Genomic DNA, 24849 nt, shown 5'->3' with positions numbered 1-24849 from the left:
GTCTAGAAGCACATGATAGATGTAACCGGATTAGGTGTAGATAAAATCCAACTATTGAGCTTTACTAATGGCTCCCTCCTCGGTCCACGGGGATGAAATTGCTACATCTTTGGAAATTTCTGATGTGAGGGATCTTAAGAATAATTCCAAGAGGACTTTACTTTCAAATTTCATTTTGCACAGGCTACGAAGTTTTCGCCATTCATGTATGTGATCTGAGATGTGGGTAGCAGGTGTTTGTTTGAAGTGGGTGAGGAGTTCCAAACAAAAATCATGGTGGTCCGAGAGTTGGAAGAAGGTGAGGAAAGTTGTATATAGAGAGGTAAAGTTTCCATGTGACACAGAAGACTAGTCAATGTACCATTTTGTTGTAGGCCGAGTTAGGGTGTGTTGAAATAGTCGTAACCTAATAGTATCATTGGTGATACTAGTATATGAACACCATAGGTGAAAAGTCATAACATGGTTTCCTGGGTCTTCACCTTGTTTCCTTTCGAACTTTGGAAAGTCCAAAGGGATCCTGGTGGGCATAGCCAGCCAATTCTGGCCATGGCCGATCGAGATATTGGTTAGCTTGCTTAAATATGGTAGTTTTAACAAAGCTAAAAACATGATATGTGAGTTACCTGCCATTGTGAAATGATTTTGGATAGCTATATTCAAAGGGATCCTATGTGGGGAATTTCCAAGAGAACTACCTTGATGGGTCTCTCGCGAACTATCTAGAGGAGTGGTGTGTGGGCTCCCCAAAGGGGTAGCACGTGGGGACCCTTCTAGGGTGGTGAGGGGTGTACTTTGACAAGGAGGGGTCTGGAGCAAAGATGCACCAATAAAGGAGATCCAATAATGGTGGCTATGTGACGTACTCTACACCTAAATGGTAGGAGTCTTGGCACACCTCCCGGTAATGGGGGAAGGTTTAAAAAATGTTTAGATCGATGGGAAGTTGTGGGGTCCCCTATGGTGTAGAGTGTGTGCTACTTTGTGTATAGTGAGGGAAGGAGATAAGTATCAATGCAATAAGATTACATACATAAAACAAAGATATAAATGGTTATTTTCCTTTTATAATTAAGCTATGTAATCAAGCAAACAAGAAAAAAGGTTTTTTGTTTGTTCGTATGATGAAAGATCCTATGTAGACCTAATCATCCTTACTACTCTCAAATTAACTGGGCCTTGCGAATATATATTTTGATGGGTCTTGGGGAACATCCCAAAAGAACTAGCGATGCCTTCCAATAGCTGAAGAATCAACCAAGGTAATGGTAATGAGTCTCAAGTGTTTCTTGCACAGTCACCTATAGGGATAGGATTCCCTAGATTTTGGTCACTAAAGTACCTTCGTCCCATGTGAGCATTCAAGTGTTTAGCTTCTTGGTAGTCAGTTAACAGTACCAAGCACTAGATGGGTCAAGTAGCCCCAAACATTACCATACATACTAGACCTACACCGAACCCCCTCTAAATCAGGTCTTTTCCATGCTCGGGCATTCTCTTTTGTGGGATGATTGAAGTATTTTAAGCTCCCTAGAAATTCAACAAATTTGTTTCAAAGGTGTAACATGATCATGTTAGCTTATGGGATGCCGACCCCCAATGGTCCTAACCTAAACTATAAATTGTTTGGTGGCCCCTATGGGGAAACATAGTTGGTTCAAGTTATGGTTGTTTTTAAGGAGTCTTAATTCACTTATGGAGTGATTTTGTAAGAAAAAATAGACTAAGTACCCAAAGCTCCACAAACTAGATGACCTTGAGTACAAAGTGTATGCAAGCTTAGTGTGTGATGCAAGTGAGCATACAAAGTGTGATAAGATGTAGATATGCAGTGATCCTTTACAATATCCTTTACACTAAGTGTTGTTTGTTCCTTGCATTGAAAAAGAAATATATTGTGGATTATGGGCCACTTACTCTTTTATTATTAAAATATGTGGAGTTTAGCAAGGGAGATGGAAATTCAAATGCTTTGAAGAAAGTTATCATATGCGATCCCAGGTTCATCTAAGAGACGCAAGGGAAGAAGATATTACTTAATTTCTCTAATAACATTTTACCCTAGTCCCAAAAAAATAATGAATAACTAAATGCTTTGGTTATTAGTAATATTTGTGGATGATGGGCCACTTGCTTCTTTACTAATTAAGCTATGTTATTCGCAAAAAAAATTAGCAAAATAGTTTGAGAAACATATGTGGAATTTGGCCACTTACTTTTCTCCCTAATTAAGTTATGTATGTATTGCAAATACAAAATGTAAAATACTCTAATTTCTCCACCTATTGAGGTTATTAAAGCAACCAGGGATACTAAACAAAAAATATAGAATGCAGAGGTGAAGGTAATCCACTAAGCGTTACTAATCACTTGAGAAAAGAAAAAATACAAGGCTCCTTTTTTACTTTCTAGTGACCACGTGATTTTACCCGCACACAAATGTGTGTGTGCATATGTCAGAGAAAAAGTCGCATGGGTGAGAAAAGAAAAAGAAAATTTCACTTCTGTGGGTTTAGAATATGTCCATGAGGTTTGTAAAAGTTCCAGAGAGGCGTTCAGTGCCTTGTAGGATGGTTGTGCAGAGAGAAGGTCCTGCAAAAACAATCTTTATATTAATGAAAAGACAACTGTATGGTCGCCATTCCTGTGGTAGTGTTTTGTGGCAATGGTGAACCAAAAGACACCTCCTTAGTAGTTGATTATTCCCTAGAGAGAATCACAGGCAAAATTGGTGTTGTTTGTGGAAAAACTTAAATAAACACATCATTGTAAATAGTGGAAACAATTCATACATAAACATAAACTAAACAAAGAGGTAAATACACAAATAATGCTCAATGGAGCAAACAAGTCAATAACATAATGGAAAAATCTCCCTCTATTGACTACTGGTAGTAGAGGTTGAATACAATAGATGAACCTTAGACACTTGAAGGGAATTCTTTGAGTTATGGTGCTAAAAAATCCTTAGAAAGGGGGTTTCTTTTCCTTAATATCTTTGCAATTTTATCCTCTTTTTCAAAGAAGTATGAAGGTTCTCTAATGGTGGATTCTTTGTTTCTCACTAGGATGACGGATTTCTTAGAAACAATATGGGAAAAATGCTAGTTCTCTTCCTTTCTTTGGCTTCAACAATGGAATGGTGATTTTCTATAATAGAAATTTAGCCAACATAATAATGTCCCATATTTTCGCTCTCCCATGGCCTGTTTATATAGAATTTTTTGAACCCATCTTCCCCCTCTTGGTTCATGCATGATAATGACACATGAGTAGGACAAGATGATTCCATTGGGGGCTGCATATCTTCAGGGTGAATCGAATTCAGTTGTACTAGACTGAGCTTGTCTCATAGAATCGGTCCCAAGTGTGTGGAGTGGTCCCGAATCCCTCAGCCATCCATTTTTATAACCAAATGAATTTGAAGGATATTTCATGTGCGTGTGTTTATCAAAGAAATAACCACAGGACATCGATTGCTTTTATCTTTATAAACTTTGGACCTTAGGAGAAATTTAATAATTTTAACTTCATGATGTATTTAGCTACACAATATTCATTTGTGTATTCTGTTGGACACCATTTAGTGTATTCTATATTGTTCCAACATGTGTATGATTTTTTGGTGTTAACACCACCCAATTCTAGAAATCTAGAGGGAGACGGGGAAAACATTTATATATCGTAGAACAAAGAGTTGAATGATAATGAGAATGTGAGGCGTGAAGGGGAAGAGAATTCAAATTTAGAAAATCAGGAGGAATAAAACAACATGAACATGGCTAATGAACAACAATTGGATTCGATGAACCATGGGCCACTTTCTCTTTCGAGTTCTCTACATCATCTACCGAGGAAACAAAAAAAAATTGTAACAAAATATGATCCTGATAAGACAACTACAACTAAGGACCACATCTATAATTTATATTTGCAATTAAGGATGTTGGAAGTTTGTTATGATGATGTGGCATGTACAATGTTCCTATAAACACTGGAAAATATGGCATAGACATGGTATCACATTCTTCTTTCCAATTCAATCCATAATTGGAAAGGTTTCAAGAAGCTATTTTTATACGAATTTGTTGATGACAAGACTCCAACCATGTTATTGAAAGAGATAAACAATCTTAAAATGGCAAACAAATATAAAATTAAATACTTTAATCAATGATTTACTACAATTTTAAATAATTTCCCCACGGATGTGAAACCCCATGATTCCATCACACTAGACTATTATACCTCAGCCTTGTCAACCAACATTTTCATGTTCGTCAAAAGAGTTATTGAAGGAATGTTGGAAGAAAACTTCAATGAGGCCATAGTCATCTAGAAGGACTTCAAAGAAATTGGATTTATTACTAATAATGAAGACTCGAAGGACACTAGTAAGAAATCCCAAACTTCTTTTGTCAAAACAAAGGATAAATATTATTTCAATATGGAAAGTTTTACTATGTAATTAAATAGATAACAAATGACGTATCTGATTTAAAGAAAAAATCTAGTGAGGCATCTGCAAGTAGCAAGTCCTTCAAGCCCTTTTTCTGAAATAACACTAGTCATCCAGTACAATCTTTGCAAATCTCTAACATGGCTATAAATACTGATGCAGTGGGTATGGAAAACTTCTATACATTCCATCAAGCAACACATTCTAAGAAGACATGCCCATAGTGGATATTTGACATGTCTACAATGTTGAACAAAGTTCTTGAAGATCAAACTACACAGGATAAAGTTGATCCATTGAAGGAAGAAGAAAAAACATCCCCACCAAAAGATAACATTAATACAGGAGAATCCACTTTTACTTTAGATATAGTCGCAAATATGAAATTTGAAGCTCCTGGTGAAGTTGAAATTGGTGAATCTCCTTCTGCACAACAACCTAAATAACATAACATGCGTAAGGGGCCAATATATGAGCCAGATATTGAAAATCAAAGAAATACATTTTTTAGGAGGATGTTACCTCCAAATGATCTAGCACAAGGTTGACAACCAAACTTTGTAAGTGGCCAACCTTCCAAGAACACTTCAAGTAATGTTAAAAGAAAGTCTAACACACCTAAAGTGTCAATCAAGGCTTCCCCACCAACTTGAACAACTGAACCCACCAAAGAGGGGAATGTTGCATGTGACGTTGAATATAATATTACTAAAGATATGAAGAATACTCAAGCCAACATATCTATTTATGAACTGTCTAAGTTGATAGGAAAAAGATAATTTATCATCAAAACTTTTGTGTCAATGCCTCCATCGGACAATTTAGTTTCCATTTACAATACTTTATCATTCAGTAAGTCTAAAACCACCCCTAATATTGAATATGTTGTTAATGTTGCAAATGTAAATTCAAAATCCTCTTTCCTCCATTTTTAATTAACATTTGAGATTTTTAATTGTAATGTCCACAACTATCTTATTGATTATGGTTCATCTACAAATTTAATGCCTCTATCCATTGCTAAAAAGATCAATGCTAAACTTGGAAAGGCAGATGCTAGGATAATACAACTTGATAGGTCCCGAGTTCAATTAATTGGGGAACTTAACAATACTTTGCTTCAACTATTTTCTGATTCTAGAGTTCATCAATTTATTGACATAGTCATTGTGGACATCCCAGAGGCATATGGTTTGTTATTAAGTAGGGATTGGTCAAGTAAACTACAAGGATACTTTACAACAAACTAGTCCCACTTGTGGCTTCCATAAAATGGGAAAAACAATCAGATATGGGTGAATGGTGAAACTTTAATGAAATCGATGGTCACAAAAACGGAAGTGCCTAACAAGCCTATAAACATCACACAATATATCTGGGAAACTGTTTTTTAGAACCTAATATTGGATGTTATCATTCACTACCATCACTTGTACTATGAAACACCCATTTGGAACTCCTTCCTATTCATCCAACTAGTGATAATGATTCTTGTATCATAGATGTACATACTTTTATCTTAGATACTAACTAGGTTACTACTAATATTTGGACCTTGTAATATGACGGATCAAAGACATAGGATGGAACCAAAGAAGCTTGTATCCTGATTGACCCTGAGAACAATAAATATGTGATCTCTTGCAACTTGTAATTCGAGCGTACAAACAACATTATGGAATATGAAGCACTAATACTTGGATTGAAGAAAGCCATTAACCTTAAGGTAGAGGGGTTAAATGTGATAGGTGATTATGAAATTATCAAAAGATAGTTTCATAATACAATTCATTGTGTTTCACCTAATCTCAAGAATTACTAGCAAGAAGTATGGAGGTTAATTTTTTATTTTCAAACTTTTGAAATTAAGTCTATACCTAGAATAAATAATGTCACCGCAGATAATTTGGAAAATGGCATTGCTAGATTCACTTTCCTTAGAGATTATTTTTGAATTGAAATTATTTACAGACCCTCTATTCCAAATAATGTAACTAACTTATGCATATTTAATGATGACCAACAAATTTTTGATTTCATGGAAAATGAAAATATATTTAAGGACGCTTTTATTGACGAGGGTGAGCATGAAAATTCCTTGCAATAAGGAGCCAAAGTACGTAATGACAATCTAACTCCTAAAGGCATGGTTTCATTAGAAACCTCTATGATTTTTAGGACCATTTTAGGGCACCTCCAAACATGAAACCCAAAGTGTTGTAATGTTTTCTTCTCAAAGATGTACGAAAAGAATCCACTTAATATTGTGGATGAAAAACAATCTCAACAATATAAATTGCTGCTAAACATTGTAGATCTGCAACAACTCAAAGAAACAAAACCTGCCAAAGCCTTGATCTATGCCATAATCATAGTTAAACATTAAAAAGAAACAGTAATAACTCTAATCATCTAATGGAAACTAGATATACGAATAATATATTTTATTATAACACCTGTCAAGGGAACAAATAAATGTTACTAGTCCCCCTCTATGTGATGGGTTCTTGGCTATCCTCAAATGTATTTAGCTTTTTGATAGTCTCTCCTCTTTAATGTGTAGACCCAACAAATGAAATGTTTGAGCTCAATGGGAACTCAAATGAAAGAAAAATTGTGGTGGACAATGAAAATAATCAGAGTTACAGTTGTGAGTGCAACATTGAAAATAACCAAAAGTGAATAATGAAAGGAAAACCCTTCTATTTATAACAAAGTATTGAGTTATCCTAAAATAATGAGAAATAATAAAATATTATTAACCCCATTTTTGGAATAACCACTTGGAATATTTTATTATATTTGGTTAGGAGGGAAAAAATATTTAAACTTTTATTTATAAATAATAAATAAATAAATTATTTATTTATCATATCAAGGAATTGGTTAAGGAATAATAAACAAGTAATGATTTATTTAATTATTCCTAAGAAATTTAGTCAAATTTGACAAGGAATAATAATTAATTAGTGATTGATTAATTATTCCTAGAGAGAAATAAGATAATTAACAATTTATCTGTTGATTTTTCATAATTGGGTCAAATATGACAAGGAATAATAATTGAACCATGGTTTAATTAATTATTCCGAGAATAAAATGAAATAAATAGTGATTTATTTAATTATTATTCATGGGTTTAGTTATGGATTACTTAACAAAGGTGGTTTATTAAGTAATTTCTCATAGTGAAAGAAATTTTACTATGGTAAAATTGGCTTTACATGGTGTACTTCGATCCATCTAGTAAATTAGGCTAGATGATCAATTTTTTTGTGATAACAAATTGCCCCCCAATGTACGAATTTTAGGAGAAAAACATAAGACCAAAGTACGTTTTAGAGACACAATCAGTAGAAAACACAGTGCATTTAGAGAGAGAGAGAGAGAGAGAGAGAGAGAGAGAGAGCGAGAGCGACTATTAAAGCTGAAGCAAAAGAGGATAGGGACAGAGTGGGTGAGACCAATGCAAGTCTCCTTTTATGTTGTGGTAACAGACCTCAATGAGGCAAGGCGAGGCATACCCATACAAGCTGAGATAACTTAGCACAAAAATAACGATGCGCCCAGAAACATAAAATTGAAGAATGAAGTACATGCTGAATGGTACATGACACATTGGCATAATTGAGCTAGAAAATAATACAATGTGTCCCATATACATAATGCACCTGGAAAAAACATGATCGAGGATTGAATACAATAATATCTAAGTACATGAGATATCATGACCCTTCCCTCAAAAAATGGGTGGGAGGGAGGGTAGAACAACTAAAGAAGCCCTGCTGAATAGGGAAGGGCTCTACAAAACTAAATAGATCATCTGAAGGAGACGTACATGCTATGAACAATGTGATCGGTAGAAATTGAACCCATCAACTCTATAGAATAGGATCTGAGGTTGTAGCATAATAGGAATGCATCCACACATGTGGGGGGCTACTTGGAGGGCCACCCCCTCATGAGGTCTGAAACATCTAACATATGCCTGGGAATCACTAGTACAATTTGTTGCATCACTAGACCATCAAGTGTATGAATCACGAACATGAAACAACCAAGTCAAAGGGAAATAATGAGTCCCTCTACATGATCCGAGGTGCCGAACAAGAATGGAAGCTGGAACCAAGATGTCGAATAGGGCCCGCGATAGGTCAGGTAATGAGGATCTTGAACTAAGGCATGAGGGAAAATAGTAATGTAACTGATGGGCTGACACCATGGATAATGGGAAAATTGGTACTAAGGGGCAAACAGACAACTTCCCTTGTTAGAGCATAAAGTGCATGGTTGACCTGGTAGCAACTAACTCAACTTCGGAGGGGATGGGGGACAATATGACTGAAAGCTAAAATGGGAAACACAAGATGACTGGTATGCAAATATGGATGAAATACTATGACATGATATAATGGGACTTGAAACAAACTCCATGGATGCAAGGGTGACTCGATAACGCTGCCACTGAGAATAGGTCCAGTGGGGACCATGAAATCATGAGTAAATGATGTTTACTCATGATGAAAATCAACATGTGAGACGAAAAGTACCAAGGGAAGGTGGTCACCAAAGTACAAATTTCGCATATGAAGAAATTTGACTTTGAGAGGTGACGAAGTGACCCTTTTTGGAAAAATGGCATCGAGGTGAAGTGTCAAATCATTAAAAACTGAGGAAGACCCATTATAGTACTTGATGAGAGATTTTTAATGATGCTAATGGTTCATAAAATTGAGCTACGATTTCTTCGCAATGGGCCACATAAAAGTAGTGGATTTTTCTATGAAAGGACGTTTTCGCTCCAATTTGGATTCATTTGCTAAGTGAGATGTGGTGAATTTTGAGAGGAGGAAAAGGCCCTAAATATTTTAGAGATCATAGCGGAAAAAATAACCATCAGAATCAAGATCTGTGACTTTCAGGTAGGTGGGCTTACTCATCTCTTTAATTTTAGTGGTTTATTTCCTTATTTTTAGCACCTGGCAGCTCCCTGGGAGACCCTTGCTCTTCTTCACGGCCGCATCACACTTTTTGGGCCTAGAAGTGTGATATGGCTTGCAGGAAACAAGTGAAAACCTACGAGCTCGCACTTTCTAGGCAGAAAACTGTGATTTGGGGTTGAAAAGAGGGTGTTTTGCTAGTCTCATGGGGGTTGTAGGTTGATCAGTGCATACCAGTGTTTTCTTCTCTCTCTTGACAAGACATGTGGTGTTTTGCAGGAATGGAAGAGCTGAAAATCAACTATTGTGAATGAGACTTGGATACCCTTCTAGCAGAGATTCAGAGGGATCAGGGGGTTTGAGGGGCATTGGCTCATTATGGGGTTCTCAAGTTGATAGAGAAACCATTGATGAGGGTAGGTGAGCCCTTGCTATCGAGAATTGTGAGCTATTGGGATCCAGACTAGGAGGTCTTCATAGTGCAGGGGTATAAGATTGAGCTCACATTGCAAGATATTTATTTATTGACCGGATTTCCTCCCCTCGGGGTGGTGGGGGGTATTAATCTGGTGTTGCCTCGAGGAACATTACTGAGTTTGTGGAGTCCCATTATCCACGGGATGTTCGTGTCAAGGGCACGATTATTTTGATTGGTGATATAGAGAACCTAGAGACATATGATGTTGCCACAACTATGCTATGGGTCTTGGGCAGTTAGGCATTCCACCACATCACTTGTGGGTAGATGATGTTGGTTGAAAGTGTTTTTGATGGGACCTACTATGGGTGGGCCCAAATGATGTTGTATTTGGTGAAATGATAGTTAAGTCTATGCATAAGGTAGGTGAACTGTCACTATGCTTTTGGTATAATGTTGTGTGAATTCTTCTTTGAGAAGATACTCACCATCTGTCCCCATGTACATATCTGATATGGGAGCCCACAGAAGCCCAAGATGCGCCACTGGGGCTAGCTATTGTGGAGAGGAGGAGGAGGGGGAGTCAGACGGGTGTTCTGACCCAAGTTTTTCACACATTGGGATCATATGCCCCTCTATATTGAGGATTACCCTTATAGTGGGATTAACTATCAAGGAGAACCTAACTTGCCACTTCTGCCCAGTCGAGCATGGGGACTAGACAGTAAGTGTTAAGTTGCTATTTTTATGTTGCATTTCATATTTCTATCACTTGTATATGGTATTGAGGGTAAAATATGTTGTATGTAGACATATCACTGGTAAAACCAACAGGATATGGAGGACGAGCCGCAACACTTCGGGCTGCAGATCAGGGAACCTCGTCATCACATCAGGGTCTAGAGGAGAGTGAGCTACTCACTAATAAACATCGTAGATGTGAGGTACTCTTGGCCGGAGTTTCAGAGCGCGGATGGCATGAGTTAGACGATCGATACATAAATGAGTGTATTGGCCTTCCCTAAGAGTGGTAAGGTATAATGTGGCTCATGGCGATGGCTGGTCAGGTAGTACACGATATACGTGCAAGTGGAGCAGAGCCTTTGACGCAGGATCCACCGGACGATGACTAGATATAGGGGCATGTGGGTCCCTTTGATTTTGATTTTGTAACATTCTATGGGCATGTCTTATGTATTTAGAGCTATGGGATCCAAACACTTATATGATACATAATATGATTATGCAGTGTTATGTTTATGGTTTTCTTATGTGGTATACATGTGATAAATCCCAATCTAGAATGTTATTTGCAATGGTATCTACATAGTTATTTTGGGCTCTAGGAACATGAGTGAACATAATGGTTTCAAATTCACGTACCAATAGTTTAACTTGTAGATATTTTCTAAATAGGACTTGGTTATGCACACGATACACACCATTCAATTGCATGACAAGTAGAAAGGAATCTAAATGAACATGAATATGAAGGAGGCGATGTGTGAGCACAATGACTAACAAACCTATCACTGCATCATATTCAGCTTGATTATTGGTGGCAGATCTAATGCGCACACTGTTCCAAAGGACTAATGTATGTAAGGGGGTAAAAATGGCCCATGTTGCTAAGGCTAGATTCCTAGAGAAGCGACTCGCACCATCGGCATGACAAATATACAATGTGGATGATGGATCCATATGAAAGGTGGAAAAGACAACAGATGAGATGGTTCAACTTACCTAACTTCATGGCAGAAATAAACACATGCAAACAAAAGGGATATTCTATGAGCAAAATTTCTTGAGGTAGAGTGCACTGGGACAATTAGGAAGGAAATGGCCTTTAGAATCCTCCAAAAAATATGCCCCCTTGCCTAAGTGCAAGGGTAATCAGGGGTAGACATAGCTTCCATGATGTCCTCATCAGAATGGAAGATGGGCGGATGGGAGGAATGTTGACTACATGATGCAGTGTAGGTACTTGGTGTATCAACCTCAGAGAGAAGGTTCACATATGTATCATCTTGAATGGTAGACGATGAGCTAGTAGATGGAGGATCTATAGATTTTGAGACCTGGGATTCTTTCGAAAGAGGTTCAATGGAAGCCCGCATAGAAACCTTAGAAAGGTTTGCTTGAGAGGAACTCAAGGATGACAATAGGTAAAGGATATGTCCTGTGGTGTCTACTAGGGTCTTGTTGATGCCTTGAAAATTGCTGCATCAACATTGGGGAAAACCACCCCGGTCTAGACCTTAAAGGCATCTCCTTTTCCATTTGGTGTGGTGGCTCCGATAGGATATGATGCGACCAATTTCCCAATGGTTTGTAAATAGGATGGATAAGTGATTGATCATCTATTATCTAATGATAATGATGGATGATTTACTCTAAAATGTAAAATTATAAACAACTAATCTATCCTAGGAAATTTCCACTTTACTGTAACTTTTGATGATGTTTATCTACAAATAGGCATAGAGATGACTCCACTTATAAATAAAGAAATTCATTCATATGATAATTAATTTGTTCAAGTAGTTGAACAAAGTAATAATTAAAACATTATTACACTATTCTTCATATATCATTGACATAAATACGATTGAAAGAATAACATTCCTTAAACATTCAATAGTGATAAGTAAAAGGAGTGTTGTTAAAACACATACATATATCTAATGATAGCAATAACTGAATAAACACTGATTGATATAAAAGAATGGAACAAAGACATAGATAATAGTACCATATGTAATTTGAATCCCCTCCGATATCAATCACATTCAAATCCCGTCTTTCAATTTAGAAATACTCTCACAAAAAGAAATAGTGCATATCTTATCAAAGCATTCTTCATTAAAATTCAGAATATAGGCCCAGTCTTCATAAAAAAATATATATCAGAAGCACAATAGTGCAACTCCCAATCCATGTTTTGATACAAAAATTGAAGACCGCTTCTAAATACAATGAAAGGGTCTATAAATACTTGTTAACTAACTAACTAACTACGAAATAAAAATGCGGTGAGGTGGTATAACCAAATCATGAAAATCTCCTTGAAATAGACATACTTGCAGTCGATAGAATGATTCACTGTTTTGGCTGATTATCCTTTGGCTTGAGCTGGCATATAGCAAGAATTGGTTGCAATCTTGGAGGATGACTCATACGCGAATGCAGTTGGGCTGAATACGTAGCATCATTAATTTCAAGAATCATGTAACTGATTGCATCGGTTCAACATTTTATTGCTGGCTTTTGACTATGTGGTTTAACCAGGAAGAACAAAAAGGTGTCCCAAGTTAAACTTTGGATGCTCGTGATTAACCTCTCCTTCTTTGCCAATTCCTATTTGCATTTCTGTTGCAATACTTTAGCTGATGGCAATTTACCTGGTGTACATTATAAAATAAAATTAGACAGATAAAGTGTATCATTGATTAATTCCATCAAATTACCAGTTGCTGATCTATATCTTGAAGTTTCCCTCTCTACTTTCATCAATTGAGACTGCCATTCTAGGAAAAGAATTTCTTTGTGCAAATCTAGAATTTGAGGTAGATTTGCAACTTGTCCTTCCTTGGTTTCCTGCCAAGAAAGAAAGTCTGTTAATGTCTCATCAGCCTGCTCCAAATTCTGTATTGCATTAATTGATTTATCAATCATTGATGAAGAAATTTAACTGAGGGGCTCAGCAAGAAAAATGTTATGACATAGCAAATTTAATTGATTAATCAATGCTTTATTGATCTGGAGAGCTTCGGATTTGAACTCTGTTGTTTGAGGAAAACCTTTGAAATTTTCTATTTGTTGTGACAGTTGAATGACTTTCTCATCTTTTGTTTTGCTCAATTGTTCATTCATTGACTTTATCTTGGCCAATGCTAAAGATAATTATTTTTACTTGTGAACTGCACTTTGGCCTATCCTTTGTTTCTCCTTGAGTAGTTCCTCATTTAGCTGGTTGTTTAATTGATGTTGCGCTGCTAATTACTTCTCTAACTACTCTATCCTTTGCTGCCTTTTGGATACTTGTGCCTCAAGTGAAACAATTGTTTGATCCTTTTCTTTGAGTAAATTGCTGACTTCTGATGCTTTATCCATAGTAGCTGTAGAGTATGCCCCAACATATTGAGATAGTTTTGTCAGGTCTTCGGAAGGATTAACTTCCTCTCTCCATACCACATTAGCCATTTCCATTTGTGCAGGTAAAAGAGAAGGTTGATCAAGATTTCTCTTTTTCCTTTGTCTTTTTACTACAGCCCTATGCTTAGGGTTGTAGAAGAAATCTAAAGGTGGTATTTCTTCTACACATAGGATGATTTCATCGGATGAATTTTCTGGAATTATCTCCATATCCTTTTGAGTGATTGGTGTGCCGCTACTTCCTTCAGTTGGAACCGTATTAGTTGTTGTGTGACTAATTGTCACTTTAGGCGTGCTAAATTCCTATAAATTCTCAGTACTTATAATGGAATCGAACTAGTGCCATTCTTTAAGAAGCTTGGGGTCAATCTGAATATATATATCAGTGCGTTGACTGTCTTTTCCATATCCCTGTTCCCGTTCCTGTTCCTTTTCTTTTTCAGAGACCTTTTCGATATTGGAAATCTTACCAGTAACTATTTGTTCAGCCTGAGCAGATGACTGGACTGTAGGAGCTGTGACTAAGAGGTCTAAAGGCAGAGTTTGAACCTTTTATTCTCTAAGCCTATTAAAAAATTCTAGCCCTTCATCTTGATATTTGATTTTAGCCAATGCTTTAACTTCGAATAATGATTCAGATGAGGCAAATACATCATCGAAGACATCATCTTCATGATCAAATTTGGCAAGTTTGGCTTGGTCAAGAACATTATAGGCCACCTTTCTGGGATCATACTGTCTGTTAGGAATTGTGGCAAGCTTTAGTGTTTGCAATTTTTCTGTCTCCTTCTCTACGTGCTTGTAATCATGAAGAGTGAAAATGTCGCACTATAATGGGAATGTAGGCCATACCTGTTTCTTGGAATTTTTAAGGGTTTTGGATGTCCCATCTACAGTTATTTGATAAGCTAATTCCTGAGCCAACAGTTTATTGGGCACATACAAGGGAAGGACATGGGCTTTTGTATTGCTACCAAAAAGCCTTATATAAGTGAATTTTTCCTCTCCAAACCAACTACCTACTATTGTCAAATCTGTTTCTACTTCTGGAGATATCCTAGGAGTAGGCTTATCAAAAATAGAGTAATAAATAGGTAAAATAAAACCGTTGCAGATTTTATACAGATGATTTTTGTAATTGGCCTTCCATAACTGCTCATGATAGATATGTATTGGTTTAGGATTTGCGGGGGTCCACCTCCACTCGAGAAACGGAAATTGAGAATTGAAACAAACAGTATCCATAATGAATGCACTATAATAAAATGGGGGAATGGTCCTAGTAGTATGATATACATTTCCTTGTACTCTAGAATTGTTGTGGCTAGTTTATCAGATAAAATATTGGCCTAATCCATCACATAACCATTGATTGTAGCCTCCATTAGAGGGACCATTTCTATAGTGAATTTAGAAGAGTCATGTATTCCTCACATTCTATACATCATAGCTCTAGCATAACGGTAAGGAGAAACCAATGAGTCTACAGAGTACTTCCCCGATGATTCATGCTTGTGCTTCTCAGGGAAGTGTTTCCACTGCTTAATCGAGGCTGATTTTGACTCATTTTCCTTTATGAAAGCTTCTATGAATGCTTTGTTGTACTGCTTCTCAAGCTCAGGTAAGTGATACATTTTCCTTAGATCATCAGGTTGAAATGAGCCAAATATCCTCCCGTCAGTTGTGCAAAAGGTTCTGTTTGTAACTGGAATTTTTTCCACCACCCATCTCACGACATCAGTATATGGGAGGACTTTAGCTCGCGCTGCTATTCTGTGAAGAAAGGAGCATGCCAACTCTTTAAGAGTTCCTTTAGACTTATTATTTAAATCAACTATGGCTTCTTCTAATAATTCTTCAGGCTCTTCAACTTCAATAAGATTATAGATACTCTCCCAGCTAGTGTTTCCCGGTCCGAGACACGTTGTGTCTGATATTAATCCATTTTTACTCGGTCCTAGATCTTTTGCTGGAGGAGTTGTTGTTGCAGACTTATTTGATTTATTTCCCATTTTCTTTAGATTTCTAATTTCAACGGAATTCTGCACAAGCGATTCAAAAACCGTGATACAGATAAATACTAGTTCAGACCAATATGATAATGAACAAGAGTTACGTTGATTGGCAGGTGGTAATGGAATATAGTTAAAGATTGTTGCGGGGTAAAATCTAAAGAAAATATCTACCCTTAACTTCTTCATTGAATAGCCGTTTAACCTGTCAATCGTGGTAAAGAAGGTTTTAAATGCCCATCATGTCGTTTATATGCCAAATGATTAATTCAAGCGTGCCTTAGATTTCTTTGACGAATGATTAATGATAAATCACAAATCGGTGATCAGGAATGTCAAGGGAAAGGCTTTAATACTCACTTTAAATATCTCTAATCGCCGAAAGGTGATACAATGCATGCAAACCATTTTAAATACGCTTTAGAGATGTGTGCCTAATTAATATATCACAATCGGGAAAGGACTCGAGCTTTCTTGTTTTGTCAATGTGATTTCGCTGATTACCGATTGTGATACACTTTATCGCATCAGAGGTTTTGAGCATTCCTTATTTATGTGTTGGTTTGTTGTTTTCATCGTCTATTTGTCGATTGCGATATGCTTTATCGTATCAGAGGAATTAATGGGCTTGATTATATTACGCTTAACTTTTGGCTTCTCTGATTCCCCAATTGCGATTTCCTTTTCAGATCAAAGAGAATGGATAGGGGTCTTCGTGGCTTTTGGGTATGTTTCCTTTGTTATTGCGATAAGCGATGTTCCGATCACTTTATCGCAATAACGAAGAGTTTTATAATATTTTAAAAGTCACGCTTCATTTTCATTCAAAAGGATTTATTATAATTCATTTACCTTAAGCCTTTTCATAAGGGTTTTCCCTTATGATGGGTTAATACCAATTTTATTTATTAACACACAAATCTTACCTAAGTTGATTTAAAAGGACCCATTTCTTATTTGAAATTTTATATAAAGATTTTATAAGAAATGGGAGGTTGTTGTTTAGCACAAAAATTGGCAATTTACTGGGAGAAATAGTTATCTCTAAGAAAGTAATACAATACTTTAACTTTCTTGATGTGAAAACCTTAATTGATAGAGAAAATCTAATATAACTAGATAATCATAAGTTCTGAACATAATGATAACTATTTTTTCGATCTCTTTTTCTACTTAAAACTAAATCTATTCTAAGCTTTAGATTAACCTCGATTGGTTGATAATGATAAAACAAAATACTTTTCCAACTTAGCTTTTATAATGTCTCCTTTGTCATAGATAGAGCCTCTGCTGCCAGCAAACGTCTATAGTCTCGGTAGGGTTACCTTTTAACCATTACATCATTCATTGTTTCATCCATTTCAGAGTATAATTAAAAATAATGAATTCAAAAGATATGTTTCCACATTTTTTGTATTTCATTTTCTTTTTTCCCTTATTTTGTAAGATAAAAAGCTATTGTCCTGGCTTGGTGGCCAGCTATTGACAATGCCATTCACTGGTTGTAATTTAACTAAACAAGCTGGCTCGTGATGAGACCACTTATCTTATAATAATAAGCCATTACCCTGTTTTAGTACACAGTATTGGTAATGTCAATTGAATTATTCCCTCATGATCATGGTAAGCATGCTTGTAGTAAGACCCCTTATCTTTTATATCAAATATATTTTAGAATTACACTCTGAGTAATTATAAACTTTGATAAATGGGATGAACAATTTTCTCCTTAAGAGAATATGGATGACAGGGTAAGAGTTAAATATGCTAAGATTGAATCAGTCTCTGTTTTGTATTGATAACCATTTTTTAGGCTTTTAAAACTTTAAAATGATTTACAATATTTCTAAGGTTTGAAAATATTTCACAAAAATAAAATGGGGTTTTCAAAATCTAATTATACCTAATTTCCTATAATCTTCCTTTTCCTTCATGGCTTTCATTTCTTAAAAGTAAATATTAAAACTATTTTCTTTTGAGTAACTTTTCCAATATAGTAAATACCAATGGAAGGCTTTTCACAACTTTATTTGCTAGGATTTTAAACAAACTAATTTATTAACATAAATCCTGCTGAAAATTGAATATTTACAAAGGGAGAATGGGTTACCTCCTCAATTGAAGAATTTTTTCAGAATAAGGCCATTGACAGGAAGAGAATCTCTCTTTCCTTATAGATCATGCAATATGAATGTAGAAGGGCCTATCTTCTCACTAATTTGGAATGGTCCAAGCCACATTTTCTGAAACTTAGTGTTTTTTCCTTTATCCTCATGGGCTTTGTCCCACTTCAAAACTAGATCACCAACTTGTAAATGTTTTCAGCCAGTTGAAGTTGCATCAAAAGATGACTTAATAATCTGCTGATGTTTTGGATGTATAATTTGGGCTTTCTCCCTTTCTTTCTCTAGTTTCAGGATCTGATCATGTCTTACTTTGATAGAATATGAGGGAGTTTGTTCAATAAAATTCACTAAGGCTAGTGATGGAAGTACTAAATTTGCTGGCATGGCAACTTCCTTTCCATATACTAGACTAAATGGAGAAGTGCCTATTGATGCCTTCTATGTTATTCGGTCAGCCCATAGTGCAAATATCGAAGATTTATGCTAGTTTTTATGATTCTGCTCAATAGTCCTCTTAATGATTTTGATGAGATTTTTATTGGTATATTCTACTAAACCATTACCGCGAGCGTAGTAGTTTGCAGAATATTTCAACTTAAATCCCCTTTTAATAGCAAAGTCAAATATAGAATTACCAGAGAAAAAAGACGCATTATCAAGAATAAGAGCGTTTGGGACACCAAACCCGGTAATGATGAACTGATCTATGAATTCGATGATTGCCTCAGAGTTTGCTATCTTCAAAGGAATTTCTTCAATCCATTTAGTAAAGTAATCAGTGATTTCTCCAATGATATCCAATCCCCATTGTTCAAAAGGTTGTTTAATGTTGACTGGTTGCAAAGGGAAAGCTCGCTTCCTTTGTCTTCCACTATTAGTTTGACAACTTTGGCATTTCCTTACATATTCATGAGTATCTTTGAACAAGGTGGCCCAGTAATACCCAACATGAATAATTTTGTGGGCTATTATATCAACTCCAAAATGTTCTCCTGCTAGTCCATCGTGTAGCTCCTGAAAGACCTTTTGTGCTTCAGGCTTTTCTAAGCATCTTAATAGAATTGAATGATCACGTTTGTTTTTATAGGAAAGATTAGAAGGATCATATCCATTTTTCAAATAGAAAATTAGATCTGCATATTGTGATTCAGGGTTAGAGGTACTTATCTAATTGATTTCTTCAGTATCTTTTGTACCTTCAGGTTCCTGAATGTTAGAAGCTCCTGCCAACAACCTAAAAAAACCTTGGCCTTTGATAATCTTTGTTGGTTTTATTTGCAAGTCATATTCTTGTAGTGCTGTGACCCAATCTGAATCTATTGAGACTATAATCTTCAGATGGAAGGAGCTTAGAAGCAACATTAGCTAGCAAATCTGCTGCTGCATTTTGGGATCTAGGGATGGGAGAAATATTGAATGCCAAAAATTGAGATATTAGGTCTTGTACCAAGGACTGATAGTGTTTAAAATGACTAAAAAGGCAATGAATAGTATTTTTGACTTGTCTTATAACAATTTCCGAATCACCGAACACTTTCAAATATTGAACTTTAAGACCAATAGCTTTATAAAGTCCTTGAACCAAGGCTTCATATTCAGCCGTATTGTTTGTGCATTCAAATTCCAGCCTGCATGATAACATGGTCTTTTCTCCCTCGAGACTAACTAAAATACATCCTACTCCTGCACCTTCACTAGATTTAGATCCATCAAAATATAATGACCAAAACAAAGATTTGTCTACAGTTTTATTTACAGTTTCCTCAGTAATTTTAACACACCTTGATGTATCTGTTTGAGAAAAAATTTCAATTTGAGATGTGAAATTATTAACTGAGAAGGGTGATGGTTGAGCAATAAAATTACCAAAGAATGATTTAGATGAGTAATTCCCCAAAATGTTGTTATTGAATGCTATTGGTTTATTTTCTTATTCAAAATCAATAACAGTATGCGTCATATGTTTCTCTCAATCGATCTTTATTTGATTTGGCTTTCCTTTATAAGGTAACCACATATGAGACCAATCGGTGGAAATATAACCATGAAGTTTTTCTGACCAATCTCTACTCAAAATCAAACCATAGAATTCAGGTATATCAGCAATTAAAATATCAATTCTCTGAACCACTCTTGGATCTGCTAATAACCTGATAGTAACTAAGTTTATTTCTCCTAAAACCTGGGCCTTAGTTCTATCCAACTGAACAATATGAATTGCAGACTTTTGGGGTTCTATGTTTAGTTTGGAACAAACCGAAGCTAGCATTATATTCGAAGAAGCCCCTGAGTCAATAAAACAGTTGTGTAGATTTCTATTATAGATCTCATACGTTAAGAGAAAATGAGGAGTATGGGAATTTGATCTATCTTCGATTAAAATAGCATTAGTAGCTTCTACTCTACCAAGAGGTGGTTTACCTGATTCATTGGCAGCTTTGGATAGTACAGCATTAGGAAGAGGAGAATATGGTACCGCATCTAACTCTTTAAGCAACAACTTTTGTTGGTGTTTGAGTTTACTGAGTTCAAACATTGTAATATTTGCTTTTGTTTTCTTCATGTCTTTATTAATGTTGTAGTCCATAGAGTCCGTAACCACTAATGTTTTAGCTGTTGTAGGCGGGTTGGAAATTTCTTTGCAGGAGTTTTCTCTTTTGTAAGAGTACCCATGTTTCTTTTCTTTTGATTTATTTGAACAAGTTCAGAAGTACCTTTACTCCTGGTAGTAACTGGGAAAGCTTCCTGTTCATTTTCTGTATCGGAATTAGGTAAAATGAAATCCCACATCCCATGGCATTCAGCAGTTACTTCTTCTTCAGTTTCTTCAGATGACAAGACAGTCTCCTCTTCTTCATCTTCTTCTGGATCTGAGTCTGCATTGGATATAGCATTTGTTGGCTTTGAATTAGGTTTCTTAAAGTTCCTAAATGGCCTTTTTGTTGAACTTTCAGCTACCTACTTTTTAATTTCTACCATTTCATTTGACATAGTTTTGAGAACTTTTTGAAGACCCTCCATATCGTATGGATCTTTAGCCATTTTCTTCTTTGAATTCTCTTTGAAATAAACCTTTTTAGATTTTTTATCTTCAAGAGCAACTTTCTTTTCCAAAGCGGTGATACGTTTTTCCATAGCAATTGCCTCTTTCATGTCTTCTGTAAGAGTAGCTTTTTCAGCTTTATCTACAAAGATAGCTATGTTTGAAGGTAAAGCTGTTATATACCATTCACTTCTAACTTGTTCGGTAGGTTTAGAGGCAGTTGGGATCTTATTCAAGAGTTTATTAAACCTGGAATTAAATTCTTTTATAGGTTTTTCGGACTTTGTCGTAAGATTTGAAAGATCATTGATTAATGTTGCTATCGATTTGTCATCACCGTATTTAGCCAATAAATGTTCTTGAAAAATATTCCAACTGGTAATGGATCCTGATGGTAAAGAAAAATACCAAGACCCAGCTGATCCTTGTAGGGTATAAGGGAAAAGCCTAATGACCACATCTTCCTCTGTAACTCCCTTTAGATTGACTGATAACATAAAGTTGTTAATATGTTCGTCTGATGGTATTCCTGCATCTGGATTAAATTTTGGCAACCATTTTTCGGAGTGCGCTGGTAATGGATGCAAAGGTGCATGCATAGTGACTGCACCAGGACTGCTCCATGGTTTTGTGCCATTGTAAAGATATTAGATGATAATGTCGACGAAGTTCTAGATGATTGGGAAAGGGCAGATATTGAGATTCCATAAAGTTGCAAAGTTGATGTTGAAGTTCCTATTCCCTGTTGAACAACAATTTGTAATGGAGGAGTGGATGGTTGACTTTGTAATGGAGAAGATGAAATGGAGGATGATGATGAGATTGTTTCACTATCAAATCTTTCAGCTGTTTTCCTTGCCATTTTTCTTTTAGGTAAAGGTAACTCAGTAGGTTCAATACCAAGATTTTCACTCTAAAGTTTGGTGAGGGGGTGAGAGGGAATAAATTGTGAAGTCACACTGCCTTGTGATACCTCAGATTTCTATGGTGATATTGTGAAGCCTTGAAGTTTATGGATGAGAGTCTGTACTTCAAGAGATTCAGTATTTAACTTATCTGAAATATGTTGGGGTTGAGCAGTGGTAGTAGTCTCCTCTTCTTCTCGTTTGAATACTGGAGTTCCAACATGCAAAGGAGAAGTCGGAGGTGAGGTGGAGGGAGATTTACTCTCAGAATGGGTTGTAGGTTTGGATTTTCTCGCCATTCATAGCTCATGGCCCTCCTTCTAGTACCAAAAATGTTGATGCCTCGAAAATCGTTGCATCAACATCGGGGAAAACCACCCAGTCCGAACCTTAAAGGTAGCTCCTTTTCCATTTGGTGTGGTGGCTCCGACTGGATATGATGCGACTAGTTTCCAAATGGTTTTTAAATAGAATGGATAAGTGATTGATCGTCTATTATCTAATGATAATGATGGATGATTTACTTTAAAATGTAAAATTATAAACAACTAATATATCCCGGGAAATTTCCACTTTAGTGTAACTTTTGATAATCTTTATCTACAAATAGGCATATAGATGACTCCACTTATAAATAAAGACATTCATTCATATGATAATTACTTTGTTCAAGTAGTTGAACAAAGTAATAATTAAAACATTATTACACTATTCTTCATATATCATTGATATAAATACGATTGAAAGAATAACATTCTTTAAACATTCAATAGTGATAAGTAAAAGGAGTCTGTTAAAACACATACATATATCTAATGATAGCAATAATTGAATAAACGTTGATTCATATAAAATAATGGAACAAAGACATAGATAATAACACCATATGTAATTTGAATCCCTTCCAATACCAATTGCATTCAGATCGCGTCTTTTAATTTAGAAATACTCTCACAAAAAACAATATTACATATCTTATCATAGCATTCTTCATTAAAATTCAGAATATATGCCCAATCTTCATAAAAAATATATATCGGAAACACAATAATGCAACTCCTGATCCAAGTTTTGATACAAAAATTGAGGACCCCTTCTAAATACAATGAAAGGGTCTATAAATACTTACTAACTAACTAACTACGAAATAAAAATGTTGTGAGGTGGTATAACCAAATCATGAAAATCTTCTTGAAATAGGCATGCTTGCAATTGATAGAACAATTCACTGTTTCAGCTGATTATCTTTTGGCTTGTGCTGGCATATAGTGAGCATTGGTTGCAATTTTGGAGGATGACTCATATGCGAATGCAGTTGGGTTGAATATGTAGCATCATTAATTTCAGGAATCATTTAACCGATTGCATCGGTTAAACATTTTATTGTTGCCTTTTGACTATGTGGTTTAACCAAGAAAAACCAAAAGGTGTCCCAAGTTAAACATTGGATGCTCGCGATTAATCTCTCCTTCTTCTCCAATTCCTGTTTGCATTTCTGCTCCAATGCTTTAGTTGATGGCAGTTTACCTGTAGTACATTCTGAAATCAAATTAGACAGATAAAGTGTATCATTGATTAATTCCATCAAATTACCAGTTGTTGATCTACATCTTGAAGTTGCCCTCTCTGCTTTCATTAATTGAGACTGTCATTCTAGGAAAAGAATTTCCTTGTGCGATTCCAGAATTCGAGGCAGATTTGCAACTTGTCCTTCCTTGGTTTCTTGCCAAGAAAGAAAGTCTGTTAATGTCTCATCTTCCTGCTCCAAAATCTCTCTTGCATTAACTGATTTATCAATCATTGATGAAGAAATTTCACAGAAGGGTTCAGCAAGAGAAATATTATGACATAGAAAATTTAATTGATTAATTAATGCTTTATTGATTTGGAGAGCTTTGGATTTGAACTCTGCTATTTGAGGAAAACCTTTGAACTTTTCTATTTGCTGTGACATTTGAGCGATTTGCTCATCTTTTGTTTTGCTCAATTGTTCATTCATTAACTTTGACTTGGCCAATGCTAAAGATAATTCTTTTTGCTTGTGAACTGCACTTTGGTCTAGCCTCTACTTCTCCTGGAGCAGTTGCTCGTTTTTCTGGTTGTTTAATTGTTGTTGCGCTCCTAAATGTTGCTCTAACCGATTTATCCTTTGCTACCTTTCGAATACCTATGCCTCAAGTGAAACAATTGTTTGATCCTTTTCTTTGAGTAAATTGCTGACTTCCGATGCTTTATCCATAGTAGCTGTCGAGTATGCCCCAGCATATTGAGAGAGTTTTGTGAGGTTTTCGGAAGGATTAAATTCTTCTCTCCGTACCACATTAGCCATTTCCATTTGTGCAGGTAAAAGAAAAGGTTGATCAAGCTTTCTCTTTTTCCTTTGTCTTTTTACTACAGCCCTATGCTTAGGGCTGTAGAAGACATCTAAAGGTGGTATTTCTTCTACACGTAAGATGATTTCATCGGATGGATTTTCTGGAATTATCTCCATATCATTTTGAGTGATTGGTGGGCCACTGGTTCCTTCAGATGGAATTGTATTAGTTGTTGTATTGTGACCAATTGTCACTTCAGGCGTGCTAAATTCTTATAAATTCTCAGTATTGCTTATAATGGAATCGAACTGCTGCCATTCTTTAAGAAGCTTGGGGTCAATATGAGTATCTATATCCATGAGTTGATTGTCTTTTCCCTGTCCCTATTCCCATTCCTGTTCCTTTTATTTTTTAGAGACCTTTTCCATATCGGAAGTCTTACTAGTAACTATTTGTTCAGCCTGAGCAGATGACTA

The sequence above is a fragment of the Pinus tabuliformis genome, chromosome Q, assembly GCF_031772625.1.
Source record: "Pinus tabuliformis cultivar Carrire ecotype Pingquan chromosome Q, CPIR1, whole genome shotgun sequence".
In the NCBI taxonomy this organism is placed as follows: Eukaryota; Viridiplantae; Streptophyta; class Pinopsida; order Pinales; family Pinaceae; genus Pinus; species Pinus tabuliformis.
This window is presented reverse-complemented; position numbering follows the sequence as displayed.